Below are 14,228 nucleotides of genomic sequence, written 5' to 3' on the forward strand. Positions count from 1 at the left end.
TAACTGCCAAGCCAGTGTTCCAGTCTTTCAAGAGCAAAGGTCTGTTAGGTAAAAATGACGACAGGAACCTAGGAAATGAGAAAGTCCACTTCTGCAGAATGATGCATCACTGCCTTCTCCTCTGCTGCCAGCAGGGCTTGGAGGAATACTCTCTCCTTAACACTGAGTCTATGAAAAAACACTCTAACTGGACATGTGAGACTTTCCTTTTCAATTGGGAGAATTTTTCTGCTCTAGCAAATACCTCTTTCTGTGTGTGACCAGCCTCTTGTCCTTCACATTACAGTGGAGATATAACCTTCATGTCTTTTTCACCAGAGTCTATTCACCAAAAAAAATAAAAGGAAATAGGTAACATCCTTCTGGGAGATCTACACAAGTGCTAAAGCATAGTAACGTACAATTACTTTGACATATATATCCTTAACACAATTCTGAGATGACTCAGATTTAGGCATCTGTCCTTCTGCTTCAGTTTTGATCTTCAAACTATGAAGATCGCACTGGGTATCGTAATAAGAATTTTCTTAACAGTGCTACTGTTTTCAGTATGTTATGACAGTCACAGTCTTTGAAACAACAATAACAGCTGGTATCAAGACTAAAACTTCCACAAGAGATTTGCAAGGAGTCTTGTTGTCTTGCATTTTACTGTAAAACAATATTGTGCTGAAACAATAGTGAAGATTTGTAAAAAAAATATTTGCTTGGACAATGATGCTGCAACTTCCACATGTAAGGAGTGGGAGAGAGCATAATGGAGCTCAGTCTAGGGAGTAGCATCTTTTCTAGATGCTTCTGATGCATCTTGTTTCAAGGCCAGCTTGCCTCAGAAAGTATCTTTCCATGTAGAAATATCCTTTGGGAAGCCAAATTGCATTAAAACCATTTCTATTATCTTCTTGAGAACTTTTCTGAGTGAGGTAATTGTTCAGCACATTGTGCTGTTTTTAGGATGTGATGCATGGGAAAAAGATGAAGATTGTTTTGAGAAAGCTAGAGAAAGTAGTTATTTCTTCCTATGAGAAAACACACAAACACATATATACAAGTAGATAAAAAGTCCACATTATTATTACCATTTCAAAACACATTTACTCTTTGCAACTATTTGAGATGAGTTTATAAAATGTGATGGGATGAGGTGAATTCCCTTGAGAAGAAACTTCCCAACCCAGCATTAGCCTAAGGAACTCCCAAGAAGGGCTTTCTAGTGCATCTGTGCCAGGGAGGTTTGGACAAATACTAGACTGTCTTTTTCCAGAGCTAATGGCAAATTCAATTTCTTTCCCCCATAATCTAATTAGCAAAGACTTTAAGTGAAAACTGGAATAAAAGGATTTAGGAAAGAAAGAGAAAAAAACTCTGAAGTCTAGGGCTCTACTGCAAAGAAGCTGATACTAGAGCTGATTTTGACTCTACATGACTCCTTTAAAAATGTTTTCTTTAGTGCTGAGATAATGATCAGCATGCTAGAAATACTGCAGATAGTACTGATACTGCTGACAGTGGTGGATCTAGGGAGATCCATAGGTTTGCAGCATGCCATACCAGTGACAGAACTCTATGTGGAAACTTTGTCATTTTTTCCTCATGCCTCCCTTTGGCTGTGGATTTTTCCATAACAGTTAGAGATTCCAAAGGAAATAAGAACACAAGCAAATAAATGAATGGACTGTGGTTAGAAAAGGAAATGTTTATTCAAACACAAGAATAATGCCAGTTGTAAAAGTCTGGATGCTTCTTGAATGTTGCTGTTTCTGAGGACATCCAAATGGATAATACTTACTAACGGTGAGCAGTATCCAGGCAGTCTTCGGTTTTATACCAGATTAATATATCTGTTGTTAATGTGCTATTGGCTTTTGTTGAAAATGTATTGCTCTGTAGGCTTGATCTCTATATGAATATTTGTATTCTAGTTTTTCAGATACAGAGAATATTTCAGTTACTAAGAATCAGTACAGCACATTTGCTTTATTAGCTGTGCCTGCTAGTACTTTTTAGTGCATAAGTATAGCATATTACAGAACCATGTAGGAATGAAGAATTTTGAAATACATATATGTACATTGTGTGACATTAAAAATGAAGGTCATTATGGTAGATGATGTGCATATGCAAAATCAATCTGCTTTGAGCTAAATGTGCTGTAAGGTACTTCTGTTTTTTGCACTGGAAAGTAATCAACACCAGTTTCTTTTTCAAGGAATAACCAGAGATCAGCTTGGAAGAGAGCAACAATTCTTTAAAGAAAAAAATTATTGTCACTTTCCCCATACTAATACTCTTCTGTCACATATATTTGCTTCAGAAGTAATAAGGTTGACATACATAGCATGAGATTAATAATAAAAATAACAGTGTTGAGGACAAAAATGTACATTCTGACTTGACAACTGTTACCACTAACAACTTTATGCTGAAAACAGGACTGCCTTTCTTTTTGAGTTTTTAGAGAGAACCACTAACCTTTTAATTTGCTTGTTACTCCTTTTCTTCCAGCTATTTTATGTTCAAAATGCAGCCCACAGCATGTACACAAAATGTTCTTCCTGTTAACTGATACAAGAGATTTTGAGATAAGTTCACTGCAATTCTGTAATCATTTGGTGTCTGAATGTCCCCTGTATTAATTTCTCCTTTTATTTTGTTTGCATTCTTTACCACCTGGGTTGGAAAAGGTTATCTGTAAAAAAAATTCTGTGTGATTTCCATGGTCTTATCTGATGGTGGAAAAGGAGAGTGACATCGGATCCTCACGATCTGCAGGGCAGTCCAGATAGATAGTTTGAAAACCTGTAAGTGAAACTGCCTGCTCTGGATGAGGCCAAAATAGTTCTTTGGTCCGGGCCTTCCAGAATTGCAGATGGTGTCTGAGCCATTCCCTTTTGTCAAAGTTTTTTGAAACATTCAGTCTTATGTGCTTTCAAATGCTTTCAAATCTCAGCTATTCATGCCAAGTAGAAAAGTCATGGGTTAAGTTGAAGGATGGTTGACATGGTTCTTAGCTCTCACTCTTTATATTTCACATTTTTTCCCTATTTTTTCTTATCCATAAAACAGGTGAGGTAGCGCTTTTTTGTGTGTGTGTTTTGGTTTGTTTACATGAATCTTAATTCATTTTAGGAGTTAATTGAATGACAGCCATCTTGACCAAACAATTCCTGTGTCAAACCTATGGAAGATAATGAATCATAGTAGTTATTGTAGACAACGATAGACATTTACAACAGCCAGAAATAAAAACAGCTATTTAAAACAACTCACAAAATGTAACAGCACCATTTTCAGACATTTTTATTCTGCTATCTTTACAGTGCAGCATATTTTCAACATATAACATGGGAAGAATCTTGTTTCAGTTAAACAGGTGTGATCATATATTCTACTGTGTAGCCTATTAAATCAGATTTGTGTAGCAGAGCAGGCAAAACAACAGTCTTGTTTCTTTAACAATAGCAATAATAAGCCTCTAAAGTTTTATATATAAATCTTCATCCGGAAACACTTTAAGCAATGTGGCCAGAATTATATAGAAGCCTGTGTCAGCTAGCTCCCTAAATCTATGTTTATGCATCTGCTTCACTTTCAGTGCCAACAGCCAGCATTATCTTCATGAAAGCATGAGAAGTATTACTGCCAGAAGGGGGTGGATTTATGTCAGTTTTTGTACAGGAAATCATTAAAACCCATGGGCTAAGGATGTAAAACATGAATCTAGAACTGCCAGGGTGTTCTCACTGTGCCATGTGTGCATCTGGGATGGTGACATACACTAATCTAGGAAAAGGCATCAGAACAAAAAATATTGCACCCTGCATGCTGGCCATCCCCAAACAGCAAGAATGCTAGCTCTGAGCTTCAATTTTGCTTTGTGTGTTCATCAGAATCTGTCTGTGGTTTTAAAGTAAAATGGATAATTTTGTTTTGAGATTTTCAGTTCCTCCAAGTTTGAAAGTGGAATGAAGCAGAGCAAGAACAGCCAAATACCATGTAGGTGTCTCATGATCTCTGAGGCTGGATCACCAAGGACATGCAATCAGTCAGGTTAACTCTTCCATTCCCAGATCTTCAGGCCAGCACAGTGGCAGTGGGTAGCAAGATGTAACTCTCCAGAAATCACTACCATTATTTACTAATGACTCAAAAAGCTGCAAACACCTTGGGTGCCCCAAGGAGCAGGGAAAGTGTGACTTGAGTAAACACAGGAAAAGGAATGAGAATTACAAGTTCCATGAACCTGCAGAGAACCTGTCACACTGGTTGGGCCCATTGTAATACCAGAGGGGTAGTTCTTAATACTGAAACTGAGTTAGTAAAAGGATGACAAAAGCTTTTAAGATGTACATAGGTCAACGCTTCTTATTAGGAAACAACAGTCATTAGAAATAACAGCAGCTACATTTTTAAATGGTTCTATTGAATAAGTCCCTCAGTAACAAATAATACTCAGATTTATTTTATAACCAAATCATGTATGCAGAATAAGTCCCCCAGGCTCTCTGAGTGGGGATATGCATCCTACACTGGCTGGTGGAATAGAGAAGAATGTTCTGGCTGACAAATGTTGATAACGAAGAACTGAAATTAAGGTTAAAGAAAAAGATTTGAAGGCTTGTCTTCCAGCACAGCAGAGGGAAGACCCAAATGTGACAGTTAGTGTAGCTGAAGAGTTGGAAGAAGAAATCAATGTTCAAATTGGTGTAAAGATGTAATTTCTCCCCAAGGGAACCCTCCCTTGGTCTGTGAAGTACAAGGGCTGAGTGCTCTGATGCACGCTTTCATATCCCTTAGGAGAGGGAATAAGGGAAGATCCTGGGGCTCCACAATTCATTTATGTTCTTTCACACAATCCCTGATCAGTGTTGGAGCTGGAATCAAGACTTAGGATTCCCTCTTCATGGAGAAAGCACTGATTGCTGGACTGCAAGGCTACACATCCTCCTGCAAGGTCTGCTCTACTTTATTAACTTTTTTCTTTCTCACTTTACAGAGGACAACTCTGCAGTTGGGAAAGGGGCTTCTCCACTATAGCAGGCTCACCAGCTTATGCTAAACCCCTCTGAGCTCATGCCTTTCCCCTGGCATGTTTCACAAGCAGGTGCTTCACAGGTGATGGTGTCTCTAGCCATAAAAGGGAGTTTCTAACCAGGCATGCAGCTGCTTTGCCTCATCAGAAAGGGGCTCCCTGTGCATCTGCCATTTTTCATGGCCACATTTGCATACAGTCTGACACAGTTAAGAAAGAGCTGCAGCTTAAGTGGAAAAAAAATCCCTCTGATAAATAATCAGTTCCATGAAAGCAGGTGCATGGAGACAAGAAGGTCTCACAGTGCTGCTGGGTCCCTGCCATGCTGCTAAAGAACTGTGTGCTCCTTGCACATTTTTTAGCATTTTTCAGAATCAAAAACCAAAGGAAAAGGTAAAGTTTCTGCAAATACCAAGAATTCTAGTAAACTGTGTCTGATTCAAAGTACTTCAGGTATAAATAATATCCCCACATAAAGAGTGTTGCCTCCAAAGATGAACATATTTGTAAGAACAGACATGATCCTACCTGAATTGCACATTTATACATTCTGGGTGTAAAATGGGATTGGAAGTAAAAATAAGGGATGCTTACAAATTCCAGATTTCCCAAGTTAGGACCTACAATTAAAGCTGGCTTTCACATCTGCATAGAGCAGTATGAGTATTTCCATTCAACTACTCCCAGCTTTATGTTAAAAAGCTTTAGAAGAAAGTTTGTCTTTGGTATGCTGGCACTCAGGAAAGGCGTTTGATCTTCTAAAACTGTGACAATCCTTGCAAGTTTGTAGTAAATACTGATTTGATTCTTACTATTTTTAGCTGGCAAAGAGTGAAGTAAACCTTGCAATCAGTACTGCATGAAGTCAATGGGAAAGATCTTATAAAAAGATTTCTGTGCAGTCCACATGGCTTTGTGCTGGGATTGACATCAGTGCTATCTGTCATCTGGAAATGTACATTCTGTGTAGGTATGAGTTGATATCTCTTTGGCTACTGGTTAAGAGAGTAGGGAGTTGGACTTTACTCTCATTTGTGACTGAGAACTGATCAAGCTGAAAGGTCAATAATGTAATACAGAAATTTCCAAAGAACTGAATGAGTAAAGTCTTACTTCAAATTAATATATTCATACGTTTCAGCATTTCAAGAAAGCAATTCTTTCATCTGTCAGCTAATATTGCACATATAAATCTTCAGGCTACTGCTTTAATAGCAGGATGCCAATTGTTAATAATCCTGAGGCAACATTAATTCACCTTTCTTATACAATGCCTGTAGTTGTTAAAAAACACTATTATCAATTAGTAACGTACTAAGGAATTTGTTTTAGATAAAAGAATAAGTTAACATTACCAAAGTAAAAGCAAAAGTGTCTGAGAAATAAGATTTATGGTACCTCAGGGGACATCTGCATCATTACCTTCAGTTAAGCTGTCACCTATAAATGATGAATGCCTTTATGTTCCCTACCATGTATTGTCCTTTATCAATTATATTTTATGATTTAGGGTGTACTTTATCTACAGGATGGGGGTACTGAATGACTGACCTTTTCCCCTTCTCTCTGGAAAAGTGGGGATTGCAGTGTCAAACTTTTAGGCAGGGAGCGTGACAAACACAATTACATTAGAAAAGGATACTGCTCCCTGTGTCCTTATAGCTCTCATGTGGAGTCTTCCTCTCTCTGGGACCAGGGAAATGAGGCAGGGATGCATGGGGGCAGGTGGAAACCACTGCAGAGGGTCTTACTGAAGGCTTTGCAGAAGCTCACTCTGAGCATTTCCACACTGTTTGTGTCTCAGGATTTTTACTTTTATTAGCGCTGCACCTTACCTCTCAATTAAATCTGAAATAAATCTTCAATAACTACTGAATTTATATTACTCTAAATTATTTTTAAGGGACTGTGGTACTAAAGCCAGTATCTTTGGTTTAGGATTGGACTAATTCTATTTATTAGGGATTCTGGATATGCGTAATGAAGTCTAATCCCTAGGTACTTGTTCTCTGTGTTAAATTTTATTCATTCAAGCTTACTTTAAACATGTTTAAAGTGAAGCATTTACTGCTTTATTGAGAAAGGGGTTTGCAGCTGAAGTTTTTCATCTAAAGTTCATTACCTAAATCCCTGTAAATTAAGTGGCTTTGTTTCCAAAGTTACTGAATACCAAAATATGCTCACTGACTTCATACAGGGAGGAAGCAGTTTATCATATGATTGTGTATATATCTAATGCCCAAATTTTAACCATTAATCCATTTTATAAGAACTGCAAATTCATTTATTATTTTCATTTCATTGACTTCTGATGTGTTGATGTCTTAAGATTGATCTTGTGATTAAAAGGAAAAAAATCAATGATCTGTAAGCAGCAATATAGCAAGAATATTGAAGACTAGGATGCTTTTTCAATACTGGGGGAAAAAATGACTATGTTAATGATACTCTGTAATATCGTTTATAAAGTTAGTGTGTTCTGAGGTAGCCAAAACCAGTTTCTTTATAGGTTTTTTTCTGAGTTTATTGCAATGGTAAAATTGCAGCTTCAATATTGAGGAAAAAATTCTTTGCAGTAGCAATAGATTCTTAGGAAAGTAAGGAAATTGAGATATAGGCAGGTCTTAATGGAGACAAACTTTAGACCCATGTATCTTTGCTTCAGATCAGAAAATTTTGTGGAAAATAACAGTGGGTTCATTTCAGTTGCAACACACTGCTTGCTGTGAAATGAAGGCTTTTAACCACTTCCTGTCTTTTTATAGCATTAACCTTGTCACATAGGCGCTTCAGGAAGCTAGATTACAAGGGAAATATAGCGTTACTCCACTCTGCTGAAATGCACAGAATAAGACCTCAAAAGTTTGATCTGATACAACTGATGCAACTCTATCTTACAAAATCATTTGCAGCCAGGCCTCATTTTGCCTGGATATCTGCCAGTTTGCTTAGATGGTAAGCCTTTGTGTCTTCTACTGCTTTCTTCCACTGTTTTTGTACACTGGCATGCAGGGTTGATCTAACAACTGTCTTGGATTCTTTCAAACTCCTGTGAAGCAGATCTCTGAGAAGTTTCTGAAGGTAAAATTAAACCAAATGATGATGCTGGATATTGTAGCAGCTGGGAATTATGCAAAAGTAATAAAGATGTGTTGAGATTTTAATGTTACAGTCGTACAGAATCACTGGGACATTTGAATAGCAAATGGTATTTGTTTATATAGATTTTTTGTGCAACTTGCATTTTCTTGCATTTTTACGCTGCTGAAACAGAAAAGATGTTTGGTTCTTCTACTGTGAAAGTCAGGGCAAGAAAAAAACCCTCTAATTACCAGAAACTCCATGTTCTGGGCTAGCACCAAAAGAAGGGTAGCTACAAGATAGTGAAAAAAGCAGTCAGCTCCTGGCATTTACTTTTGCAGATAACCTGAGCTCAAATTATGTCTCAGAAATGTAGGATGATTATCAAATGATTTGCTAATACAATTGTCAATTAGCTAATCTCTTACTGTGCTGTAAAGTCCATGGGCATCTCATACATCTCCATTAAGACTAAGAAGCTTGGTTTAATTAAACAAAATGACCTTGGAGCTTGTTCTTTTCCCCCAGTGGACATTTCCCACCTTATGTGTTGCATTTCTATATGCTGTCACTCTCTCCTTCCTGCCCTATTTCTCCTCTCTGCCTCAGTCTCATAAACTCAGTTCTTCAAAGCCTTCTCTTGTCTCTGGCAATTTCTATTTTGAGTATTTTCTGCTGTGGACAGAGAATAAAAGCCCTCTGAGAAAAACACCAGAGCCATGCAATGAAGGGTATTAGTCATCCTTCTTCTCACAGTCTTACCTGCATTCTTTCTCCTGGTCTACCTGCCATAGGAGTGTTGCAGTTTCAAACCCCATATAGCTTCAGGCAACTCTGATAACTCATGTTAGTCTGCCTTTCCCTCTAGAACTGTAATGTCTCAGGCATAGGATGAGCAAAATTCAGCTCTGGATAAGCAGCAGTTCTGGTAGGTCTTAGCCTGTGTAGTAGAAGTGTGTGAGACGGGACCTGGAAAAGCATTTCCTTTCAAGGAAACCACAAGATAAATTTCAACTGTGTGTGGCAAAATTCTTGTTGATGGTCTTTTTGGAGACCATCTACCTATTTTATAGCTTTTTTTTTTCTTCCAAAACCCTTTTTCTGAAGTCCCTTTAAAGGACACTTGTTACTGTGGTACCTTACTTTACTTACAGGAGAGGTAAAAATATAATAATGTATAAAATGTTTGCTCCTCAGCGTCATCCCCAGGATGCTGGGTAGGGACTATTCATTAGGGACTATAGTGATAGGAGAAGGGTTAAAACTTAAACAGGGGAAGTTTAGATTGGATATAAGGAGGAAGTTCTTTATTGTAAGGGTGGTGAGGCACTGGAATAAGTTGCCCAAGGAAGCTGTGAATGCTCCATCCCTGGCGGTGTTCAAGGCCGGGTGGTACGAAGCCTTGGGTGAGATGTTTTAGTGTGAGGTGTCCCTGACTATAGCAGGGGGCTGGAACTAGGTGATTTTAAGGCCCTTTCAAACCCTAACTATTCTATGATTCTAATATGGTAAGACCTCTGTCATGGCTGATCTTTATTGTGGGAGAGAGCACAATTTTTATGATCATAGTTCTATTTAGCATTGCAATTGTAGGTGGCTTTTCCTGTAACTGTGGTTGAATTAAGCAGTTGTCTCTAACAATGTGCACAGTCTTCTGTGGTGTCAGTAGAAAAGGACAAAACACTCAGTGGTAACATCTGATTGATGCTGTAAACCAGACATGTATATCTGAATAAGATGCTGATTTGAGGACTGGGGAGTTGTTGACTTCAGGGCTGTGGAATATGTTCTTGTTTTCTTTCTTTTGATGTAGACTTTCAGTAAACAAAATAACAATGGTGCAGAGTAAATATGCTGTGTTATTACCATGCTCATAGTAGCTGTAGAAAGGAGTTCACTGTGTTCTCTTGGTGTTGTTTGTAGCCTTCAAAGAGCAAGAAAGATAGCCCATCAAGGAAGATAAAATTGGGCTCTTTGTTATTATGTTAGCAAAATAATCTATACAGCATAGCTGTGGATAGCCTGTCAAATAAAACAAATGCACAAAGGCTTTGTGACAGCATTACAGACATGTAAGGAAACTTGCCCAACCAGTTAATCTTCAGATGTATCGACTCAGGGTCTGTGAGGTTGCTTAATTTAAAAAACACTTATTAACAGAGATCCACCCAAAATGTCACGTCTCAGAAGTGTAGGTATTCGTGACACTTTATGATAATACAAGAGCTTTGGTCATACCCTTCCCTAAAGAATTAAAGGCCTAGCCAAACTTCCAGTCCTAGATGTCCCCATTGAACTGAATGATAATCTGCCTAATGCTTCACACTGTTTATCTTTGAAACATTTAAGGTGATGTCTAGGTATCCGCAATGTGTCACAGCTAGGAAATACTTGAATGAAGAAGAATAGAGAAAAAAATTTCAGAATGGAGTATAAATTTGAAGAATGGAGTAGAAAATTTGGGACTAGACTTTTAGCTGCATTGCACTTCTTTTGTTCTGCTGAACACAGCAGATCTGGAAATCAAGTTAGACTAGCTGCTAGATTATCCAAGAAACCCACATGTGTGTAGGTCTGGCACAGTGACGTGAGTCACACAGTACTCAAGCCTTCATTTGCCTTAGGTGCAAAGTGTACAGCAGAGAGAAATCTTAGTTGTCTGATAACCCCAGGTGTTGGACAGGCTCTTGTGTGAACCAGAAAGAGCTAAAGTGGGAATAATTATTAATTAAGGTGTGGTTGCTCGTCCTGGAGAAGAGAAGGCTCTTTTACTACTTATAGGCGGGGTTATAAGGGGGCTTATAAGAAAGGTGGGGACAGACTTTTTAGCAGCTCCTGTAGGGATAGGACAAGGGGTAATGGTTTTAAACTAAAAAAGGATAGATTCAGACTAGAATTCAGGAAGTATTTTTTTACAATGAGTGTGGTGAAACGTTGGAACAGGTTGCTCAGAGAGGTGATAGGTGCCTCATCCCTGGAAACGTTCAAGGTCAGGTTGGACCAGGCTTTGAGCAACCTGATCGAGTTGGAAGATGTCCCTACTCATTGCAGGGGTGTTAGACTAGATGACTTTTAAAGGTTGCTTTCATCCCAAACCGTTCTAGATTTTATGATTCTATGAATTATACTCCAGGGGCTGCTGCCTAAGCCTCTAGCTTTTATCCTTCCTTGAGCAGACGGAAGAAATAAAAAATTTGTATGAAAGTGCAGGAAAATGACAGGTGGACAAACTTGTCTTCACTGACTTGTCATCAGAGAATAATTCACTACCTGCCATCAGAGAGTAATTTTATTGCCAAGCTAATTTGTCTCTTTAACTCATTTTAAGAGGTCATAAATGAAGTCATTGCTGAAGACACAGCCATCCTGGAGGAATCAGTGCCAGGATCCTTTTATCTATCCATTGACTGCATGCTTCTGGAATAGCTGTCCAGGACTTGTGCCAAATCTGCCCACGCGTGGGTGTGTGAATGAGCAGGTTATTGCTTCAGTTGTTGGTGCAGGAGAATTGACCTCTGCCTCCCTCTGAGCTTAAAGGTGTTCAACTTGAAGCACCCCGCTACTGGAAAATGCACACAAATCCCCCTTTTTTTTTTTTTTTTTTGTTAGATTTTTTATATGAAGAGGTTACCATATAATTTAGGGTTTTTTTTTGGTATATAAAGGATTTTTTAGCAGAAGTTGTTAACCCTGTATTAAAAGCTCATGATCTCCCAGTGTTCTTATATCTACTGTGCGAGCCATTCCCTTATGTGCTAATCTGGCTATAAGTAAATGAATAAGGTTGAAACTGTTCTTTTTTTAAAGAAGGATGTCTAATGGATGTATAATGTAATGATGTATAATGTAATAGAGGATGTATAATGTAATCTAATCTTGAACCAAATGTCAACAGAAAGATTTGATTTGTACGATATGTTCACAAACCCTAGATTAAGTCCCTAAATAGCTGTATGACTAACACCATTCTTATTTTTAGATAGTAGTAAACAAAAGATGTCAGAAGTTTTTGCCTTGTTTTGTCCTTAGAGGTCTGTTGAGGATTGTTTTCTATAAATGAAATTATAGAAGGGCAGGACAAAAATCCAAAGGATGAGAGCACAGCCCCTGGTGACAAAGTATCGTGTAAAAAAATTCATGTATATGCTACTCAGTGTGAAGAATAATATCCTGAAAGTATACTGTAAAATAGTATAGTAAATCCTGTTATCTGTAGACTACCTTGATTTCATGGTTACAAGTAGAAAAACACTCTTATCCTAATACTTTATCCTTACCTAACACCATACTCTGATCACTTAGTTTTTGCTTTTATTTGAAAATTCTGAATCTTCTGAAAAACACCAGAAACAAACATCTGCTGCATAAATCAATTGTAACTGCAGTCTGTATCTGGTGGAAATGATTGGAAGTGATCTGCATGTCATGGTGCATGAAAGAGACATCTTTATATTAGCATTCCTTATCTTTGTTTCCTTTGTCCTGTACAATATAGAGTCGAGGTTTGAGCAAGATATTTGCCTTTCAAACTGTTCTTGAATTTCAACAATCAAAATGGCTTCTATAAATCTAATTTTTCAAATGCAAACTGGTGGATGGAGCCTTTGTAAAAATTAATGAAGCAGTCAACTTTCCATGCCTCTCGATTCTTCCTCGCAAAAAAGATTTTTTTCAGGCAGACACCAGTTTGCTTGCCATATAAGTAGGTATGTCAAGTCCCTTCCATCTAGTGTCTTACACTTAATCAGAGCTCAGACTGAATTATTGTCTCTCTGATTTTTGGGAGCAGGGAATGGAAATAAACTTACATTTGAAAAAAGATGTGAAATTTACCCCTATAGTTCAAAATGGTAGCAGCTATTTTCCTCAAAAATAATAAAATATATTTAATTATGAAAATTTTCTGCTGCTATTGTATATCATGATGGGATACACTTCTTGATGAGCTTAAAGAATATTTATTCACAGGTGAAGATGTTATATAGGTATGAACTATTAACACTATGAATCTAATTTCCCTGTTCTGTGTTAAAGGTTATCATAATTTCAATCATACTATTTCGTTTAAAGTATCCTAACACTAGAAAGCCAGTGCATAGGGATAATTCCATGGCAACCCATACAGAGTTCATCTTACTTATTTCTCATTGTCCAAAGGTTGTCTTGCAAAGGGAGGGACTCTTCATTAGGGACTGTAGTGATAGGACAAGGGGTAACGGGTTCAAGCTTAAACGGGGGAGGTTTAGATTGGATATAAGGAAGAAATTCTTTCCTGTTAGGGTGGTGAGGAACTGGAATGGGTTGCCCAGGGAGGTTGTGAATGATTCATCCCTGGCGGTGTTCAAGGCCAAGTTGGACAAAGCCTTGGGTGGCATGGTTTAGTGTGAGGTGTCCCTGACCATAGCAGGGGGGTTGGAACTTGATGTTCCTTTCCAACCCTAACTATTCTATGATTCTATGATTTGGAAAAGGTGCTGTAGGGGGAGCACTTTATGTGAAAAACCTTGATATACGTCTCCTAGGATGCTCAATATTGCTCACTGGAGATATCTATCTCTCACCTTTGGCTGTAGTGGGGGCTTCAGAAGCTGCCCAGACCAGGCGATGGGTGATACTGTGCTATCACCAAGTAAGGTGCACTTCATTTTGAAAGACCATAATCTAGCAACAGTGGCCACCTCTTACACAAACTGATGAGTAGAAGAGACAGCTCCGTGTGTTCATGTGTGTGTAAAACAATAAGGTTTTAAACCTGATATACATTCCATTGGTGTAAACCATGAATCAAGACGACTGAAGAACAAAAAAGGGAAAAATTAAATTTAACACTAGTCCTTTCAGACAGGAAACATAGTCTCAGAGATATTTGAAAAGCAGAAGGCTCCATGCAACATCTCTGCTTTTTGTGGATCTCCTGTTCCCTGCAGAATGATTACCACATAGTTGGTGGCTGGCTACAGATAAACTGAGGCACAATTAATGTGCTAATTATAAAGGTCTGGTGTATCTTTCCACTTTGATGAACATTCTCCTTCATGATTTTTTTTACTGTTTTGCCTATGGAGAAAACCTTGTCATAATCATGTGGAAACAAAGTGGAATGTTTGGAAAATGC

At 38.1% G+C, this 14,228-nt stretch overlaps 1 long non-coding RNA gene across 1 annotated transcript; it reads left to right on the forward strand.

Annotated features, from left to right (window-relative positions):
* The first annotated feature begins 2,694 nt into the window (after positions 1 to 2,694).
* LOC133210301 (uncharacterized) lies at positions 2,695 to 4,948 on the forward strand. The gene is made up of 3 exons (XR_009724904.1): positions 2,695 to 2,801; positions 3,936 to 4,093; positions 4,798 to 4,948. It is a non-coding gene; the product is annotated as an uncharacterized LOC133210301 (long non-coding RNA).
* Positions 4,949 to 14,228: the final 9,280 nt, after the last annotated feature.

This window comes from Neopsephotus bourkii, unplaced genomic scaffold (genome assembly GCF_033783945.1).
Source record: "Neopsephotus bourkii isolate Nb327-2 ecotype Australia unplaced genomic scaffold, CSIRO-AGI_Nbou_v1 NB_437, whole genome shotgun sequence".
In the NCBI taxonomy this organism is placed as follows: Eukaryota; Metazoa; Chordata; class Aves; order Psittaciformes; family Psittacidae; genus Neopsephotus; species Neopsephotus bourkii.